We start from the raw sequence: 7,650 nt of genomic DNA on the forward strand, positions 1-7,650 counted from the left end.
ATTTAGCAAAGGATTAAATTTATTTGGAGGCACTCCAATTTTAAAGTGGCAGTTTAACCAAATTCGATGAGTCATTTGGTAGCGTTCTAAATTTTTTCTATTTCTTCTAAAGTTGGCAGTTCCACCAAATTTAGTAGCAGTTTAACAAATTTAGCAAAGTTGACTTTTGCAAATTTGGACCCCTCATGGTTGAAGCTTTTATTTTTTCACCTCAACTTTAGATGACCATATCTTGGTCATATAGAGTCAATTTTCAACACAATTTTTTTTAATTGGAGCAAAATTTTGCACTCTTCGCAGTGGAGTCGTTGATTTTTGCTCAAGTTGTCCAGATTTTTCAGAAATCAGTTTTTTCAGCAAATCTGAAGGATAATCCCATTTTTTGCAACTTCAATCGGATGTAACTTTCATATATGACTTCAGATCGAAGTGTTTCTTATGTTTGAAAGTTATTATTTTTCTGAGCACTACATTTTGGTGCTAGTTTAAGGTTCTTATATTGAGATTATATTATACTTTCAGTACTTGAGTCCACATTTGGATATTGTAAAACTCTAGAAAACAACTCCAACATTGTAAACACATTGATTTATGAAGTGCCACCATCATATTTTCCTGGGGGGGATCATTTATTGAGTGAATTTGGGGGGTTGAACTTGTTGTGTTTTGATTGCTTTGATTTCTTTTGTTGTGTATTAGTGCAATGGAGAAAACTCAAATTGAACTACTAAGTTCATATAATTATGAATCATGAAAAAATCAGTATGGAATTATCTAAGGGAAAATTTTTGCACTGGCTATGTCAAAGAATCTATTCCTGCACCTATTGATGGTAATGTTATTCAAGCATGGGAGATCAATCATGAGAGAGCTCTTGGTTACATTTGTTCTCTTGTCTCTTTTGATTTACAATTTCATTTTGGATCAAGTAAGACACCTAAGGAGGCTTGGGAGACTCTTGAAAATTTGTATGGTAAAATTGATAAGATTAGGGGTTATCAGATTGATAATGATTTGATGAATCTTTTATCCAAAAAGTTTCAACATTTGAGACTATATCTCCAAGATAAAGAAACTAAGAACACAAACGGATTGCAATATTACTAAGGAGGATTTACAATTGGTTCTGAATGTGTTATCCAAGCTTGGTCCTGAGTATTTTGTGTTTGGCTTTGGCTTTCATACCAATAGGGTTTCCATGAAAATTGCATATGTTCAACCCACTTTTGATGTATTTTCAAATCATCTAATCCAAGAAGAAGCAAAGCTAATTCAAATGGGTATCGTCAAGACTTCCAAATCACAAGCATTGATTGCTAGTAAACCTAAGGTACATAAAGAATCGGGGTATCTTGATCAACAAAAAAAAAACAAAAAAACAAAAACAAACAAACAAACAAACAAACAAAAAACAAAACAAAACAAAACAAAACAATCAGTAGTCCTATTTCTCAAAAACAAAATTATCTAAAAAGGAGAAGCCCACTTGTGCATATTGAAAGAAATCTGGGCATGATGAACATCAATGTTATTTAAAACAAATTGATGAGTTGAACAATATTTTAGCAAAGAATAAAATCAATCTACCTTCAACTATGTCAAAGGATTCTTCATCTTCATCTAATTCAAAGAAACAAAAGGGTAAAACACTTGTTGCAATTGCAGATTCTAAGTGAGGGAGATGGATCCTTGATTCTAGAGCTTCACATCATATGGCTTCATCATAGAGTATGTTCTCTTCATTTAAAACTTGTTCGTTACCAAACATTCTGATGGCTAACAACACATATATGAGTGTTTGTTGGAAACGGTCTATTGATATAGATGAATGATCATTCAATGATGTCCTTTGTGTGCCTTCATTGTCAACAAATATCCTTTATATCTATCAAATCACACATGGTGGGGAAGGAAAAAGTGTTGAGTTCACTCCATATTTTGTGATTATTCAGGATTTCCATAGAAAAGATATTGTTGCAATTGGGGAGGTAGATCATCAATCTCGATTATACACCTTCTCACATTTTTCTTCTATTGTTCCTTTTGCTAATGTACACACTTAGGCATCTAGTGTGGACACTTTTAGGAAATTCAGTATGGTTAAGTGAGTCTTGGTATTCTTTCAACTGAGGTTCAAGAGATATGTGTTGATACTCCATCTCCTATATCGATTGTTGTTTCTGATGATACTAGTACTACTACATCCATGGCTCCTATTGATTTAGTGCAGCATTACATTCATTGTCTTCCAGACACAACTACTTGGGATGAGTACTTGACAAACATTGTAAGTTTGTTTTGTGAGTCCTATCTTGCAGACTTGGAGGACACTATTGAGTGTATACATCTTCTCTTTGATGAAGTTGCTTCATCTTCTTCAGATGTTGAGGGGGAACCTTTAGACCCTCTTGTTCTTTAGCAACTTGATCATTCCTCACAGTTTGACATGACTGTGGCCACTATTGAGCAACATTTGGAGGAGACACCTTTGTCTTCAAAGGAGATACCTTTGTGTTTGGATTTTGTTCTACATCCATCTCCACTAGGTTATGGATTGTCATCCTCTGCAATGTGGCCTAGAACACTTGATTTGATGATGACAACTTTCAGCATCAACACGGGGACACCTAAGAAAAGTTTAGAGACATCATACATCTTCCTAATTCTTCCCACATATTCCTTTCAAGAATGGGAAGATGTCCTAAATTATTCCTTGGTTTTATTTCTTCCTAAAGGGTGGAATATTGTTCGATGATCTTGGACCATCTACAACTTCTTGTGCCGAACAATCACCGACCATGCAGGAGATTTTACATTGGGGGACTGCATAGTCTCTCTTCTTCTCTCTTGGGGGAATTTTTTTCCTACAAGTTCTCTTTCTCATCTTTTGAGAGGTTTTATCATTGTTAATTGGTACCTAACATGGCCTTGTAGTCGGGACTCATATTTGCATCTTTTCACCCACCTAAACTATGCTTAAGGGGGGTGTTAGTGTAGTTTTTTTATATTTATTTTTTTACACATTAAGCATACTTAGGTTATATTAGGATGGTTAGTATGAAGAAACATGGCATAATGCTACAATGACATGTGTCATTCACACCCACATTTAGGTAGTTGAATGTCACACCCTCTTTTAGATTTATTAGCCACCTCCCTATAATCATTTGTTTGTCTTTATCTGAGTTGGCATAACCATGCATTTGACATTTTTCAAGTAGGTACAACTCCCACCTAATTTTGTTATTTGGGAGTTATAGCTCTTGGAGTTATATGCTCATATTTTTCTATAAAATTAACACTCACCTTTCCCTTATGAGTTAATCGAGTTGAGCACATATCAACTCAATCAATACATGAGAGAGTTGATCCATATTGTATCATTCAGAGTGTGATAATACCATTATTAATTTATTACACCATATTCTAGCATTTCATCCTCTCTGTTTCTCTCATGTAGTAGGTGATCCTGGGAGATTGAGTCCATCAGTGACCAACAATTATTGTAGATGTTTCAAATTTTCTATTTATTGGATAAGACATGTAGACAAGAGTAACTTAGAATATTTGTGTAATAATACATGTGTGTAAGTTACAAATGTTGTTCATTAGGAAAGGTTAACCAACACTTTTTTAACTTAGAAAATAAGCAAATTTCAACATAAGCATTGGTTGACCATTTGAAGGATGAACTCAATAATAATATTCAAATAACTCTTAGGCAAATTAGGTGATAACAAAACTCTTATTGATAATGTTTCTAAAATCCTTGATTAAATTATAGCTTATGTAAACTATACCAGCCAGCTAGGTGGAGAAAGATAGCCTAGGTAAAGCTATCTATATCCTAGAAAAGCTTCCATTTAATGTTCCTAGGAGAAGTGACAAAGGCATGACATTTGGTGAAAAAGAAATTAAATACTAAAGAATTGCTTGAGCAATTCAAGTTCAACGTAGTGTTATGAAATGACCACCCCTATTTTCCAATGAAAGAGACTTGCAAACTACTATGTGATATCAATTAAATTGCTTAATAATCAACATGGCATTTTATCAAACACTTGACAAACATACAACAATATATGCAAAACCGGAAACTTCTTATTTGTTGTTAAATACTGATTTGCAATATAAATGTGCACATTCAACTGCCTTATGGGCTGCGACAATTATTCAGGTTTGTATTCAACAATTACAATGCTTAGTTATGAAAATATGATAGAAAAAACCTGGAATTGAATGTTGTAATGGTCTGCAGATGTAATGGTAGCCTTCCAAACTTCTAATCAGCAGGAAAAACAAGTAAACTTCATACCAACATTGTTCATGCACTATAGCAGCACTATTCATGGCACTGTAGCATTTTTACTATTCACGCTCACTGTAGCAAAACACTATTCACACGACACTGTAGCAAAACACTATTCATGTGGTACTGTAGCAAAACACTATTCACGCGGTACTGTAGCAAAATCACTATCTTCAAATCTGCACTTTCAAACCCCTGTAAAAAACTCATGCGAGAGCACCAGATGAAGCCCAATGTGTTTCCTAAATGAAAACACCATTAATCCTCCTGACTATGTCTTTCAACAGTGAAGAGAATGCTAGCAAAGAGGGATTCCGTCGTCCAAGCCCAATAATCAAATCTCTACGAAATCCAACAACATAACATTAATCTCATCCAAGCATACCCCAAAAGAGAGCTTGCAACCTCAATTTATATCTTCTTCCTGGATGCAAACACTTCATTTCCTAAATGTGGGATAATACATTTTAGAATAAAATATTATTTCCCATAATGTACACATTAAAGGGAACTTTTAATATTTTAAACACTACTTTATATTCCCAACCTTATAATATAACGATAAAGTTAAATATTTAATTTAACTTTACACTTTATCGTTAAATATTAAAACATTGTTGATAATCCCTTTAAATCATTGTCACCTTCAAATATTTTTTACTGATAATTATGCCAACTAGGGAAACACTAAAAATTTCAAGTCACTGCTTGGAGACTAACTTACTATAAATAGTAAGTGTCTAGAAACCCTGTCAGAGCAGCACCGATTGGCTTGAAACTGAAAACACCTAGGCCAAAACACCTCAGGATCGCACCAATGTCCTTGTTAGCCTTTGGGACCGTGTCAGAATAGGCTAACGACACCCCACATCATGTTGCGATAAAAAGGGGACATTACAGTCTGCCCCCCTTGAAATTGCTTGTCCTCAAGCAAATTCGGTCCTGAATGTTGCAATACCTGCTCATTCTCCCATGTAGCATCCTCATCTGGCAGGTCTCTCCATTTCACCAAGTATTCCTTAACAATTCTGTTCCTGAGTGTCCTTTCCCTGACATCCAGAATAGCCGTAGGGATCAGCACTAGTCTCCCTTCCTTGTCTAACGGAGGTAAATCTGCTGAAGGCACCACACCCTGACCAATGGCTTTCTTAAGCCTCGACACATGGAACACATTGTGCACACGATTACCCTCTGGAAGCTCTATCTCGTAGGCAACCTCACCTACCCTACGAATGACTCTATAGGGGCCATAAAACTGGGGTCTCAACTTCTCTGCTCCGCTCTTCTTGAGTATGACTGTCTATATGGTTGTAACCTCAAATACACCATGTCACCAACCTCAAAACTGCACTCCACCTTGTGTTGATCAGCATACAACTTTTGCTGATTCTGTGCCTACTGTATATTCTCCTTGAGCGCCCTCAGGATGTCTTGACTATCCTCCAATGAATCTCGGGCTTTGGGTACTCTGCTATCCCCCAAGACTATGTCAACAAAGCTCGGCGCCTCGTAGCCATAAAGTGCCATGAAGGGTGTCATCCTGATAGACATATGATATGTCGTGTTGTAACAATATTCCCCCATGTGTAACCATCTCACCTAGGCCCTCTGTTGTGCAGTCACATAATTTCGCAGATAACCCTCAACCCACTTATTCACAATCTCTGTCTGACCATCCGTCTGTGGATGATAGCTAGTGCTGGGTGTGAGCTCCGTACCACACAACCGAAAGAGCTTCTACCAAAAAGCACTCAAAAATCTGCTATCCCGATCACTCACTATAAACCTGGGCAACCCATGCAATCTGAATATCTCCTTATAAAAGAGGTCTGCCACCTATGCTACTATGTAAGTAGATGGTATAGCGAAGAAATGGGCAAACTTTGTCAAGCGGTCTACCACAACATATATACAATCTTGCCCTTGCATTCTAGGTAGTCTGGTGATGAAGTCCATGGATATGCTTTCCCACTTCCTATCTGGAATGGGCAAAGGCTGAAGCAACCCTGTAGGGAAAGTGTGCTCTCCCTTATTCTACTGACATACTGCACACTCCTTCACATATCTCTGCACATCATCCTTAAGTCCCCTCCAAGTAAACCTTTCATGGATCTGCTTGTAAGTTTTGAAGATCCTAGGATGTCCAGTTGTAGGCGCATCATGGAATGTCCTTAAAATTTCCCCCTTGAACAGTGATGTAGGAATCAAATAAATCCTATCCTAAAATCTGATCAACCCATCCAACACCATATACCTATCATCCTGTATGGTACCTGCAACTCTTCCAGAAGCCCAAGTATCCCCTGCATACTCTGCTATAATCCGATCTCTCCAATCCCCTGAAATCTCAACTAGAGCGCAAACATGTGGTCTCCTGGATAAAGCATCGGCCACCACATTCTTCTTCCCTTTGACAAACTCTATGTCAAAATCATAAGCTTGCAATTTAGTGATCCATTTTTGCTGCCTGTCATTAAGATCAGGCTGGCTCATGAAATATTTTATGCTATTGTGATCAGTTTTGATCACAAACCGTCCACCTACTAAGTATGATCGAAATTTGGCCAATGCATGCATTATGGCCAACATCTCCCGGTCATAGACAGAATAACTCCTCTCAACACCCCGGAGCTTCCTACTCTCAAATGCAATGGGATGCTTCTCCTGCATCAATACTGCTCCAATCCCATCACCCGATGCATCACAATGAAGCTCAAAAGGCTTCGTGAAATCTGGTAGAGCTAGAACTGGACATGAAGACATTACTTCCTTGAAATGCTCAAAACACCTCTGTGGTGCCCCTGTCCACACGAAGGCCCCCTTCTTGGTGAGATCTATCAAAGGCGCTGCCGTCTGTGAAAAACCCTTAACAAACCTTCTGTAAAATCCGCAAAGACCAAAGAATCCCTTAAGCTGTGTGAGGTTCGTAGGAGTAGGCCAATCAACTATAGCTCTAATCTTTTCAAGGTCTACTCGAACTCCATCCGCACCAATAATATGCCCAAGGTATAGTAATTCTATCATACCAAACTCACACTTAGACTCCTTGGCATACAAAGACTCTCTCTCTAGGATAGATAATACCTCCTCCAAATGTTGTGAATGTTCCTCCCAGGTCTTACTGAAGACCAAGATGTCATCAAAGAAGATCAAGACAAATCTCCTCAACTGCTCCTTGAATACCTGGTTCATACAACTCTGAAATGTAGTGGGTGCATTGGTTAGTCCAAATGGCATAACCATAAACTCAAAGTGGCCATAGTGACATCGGAAGGTTGTTTTCTCAATGTCCTCTGCTCTCATCCTGATCTGATGGTATCCAGATCGCAAATCAATTTTGG

The sequence above is a fragment of the Cryptomeria japonica genome, chromosome 8 (assembly GCF_030272615.1).
Source record: "Cryptomeria japonica chromosome 8, Sugi_1.0, whole genome shotgun sequence".
NCBI classification, from domain to species: Eukaryota; Viridiplantae; Streptophyta; class Pinopsida; order Cupressales; family Cupressaceae; genus Cryptomeria; species Cryptomeria japonica.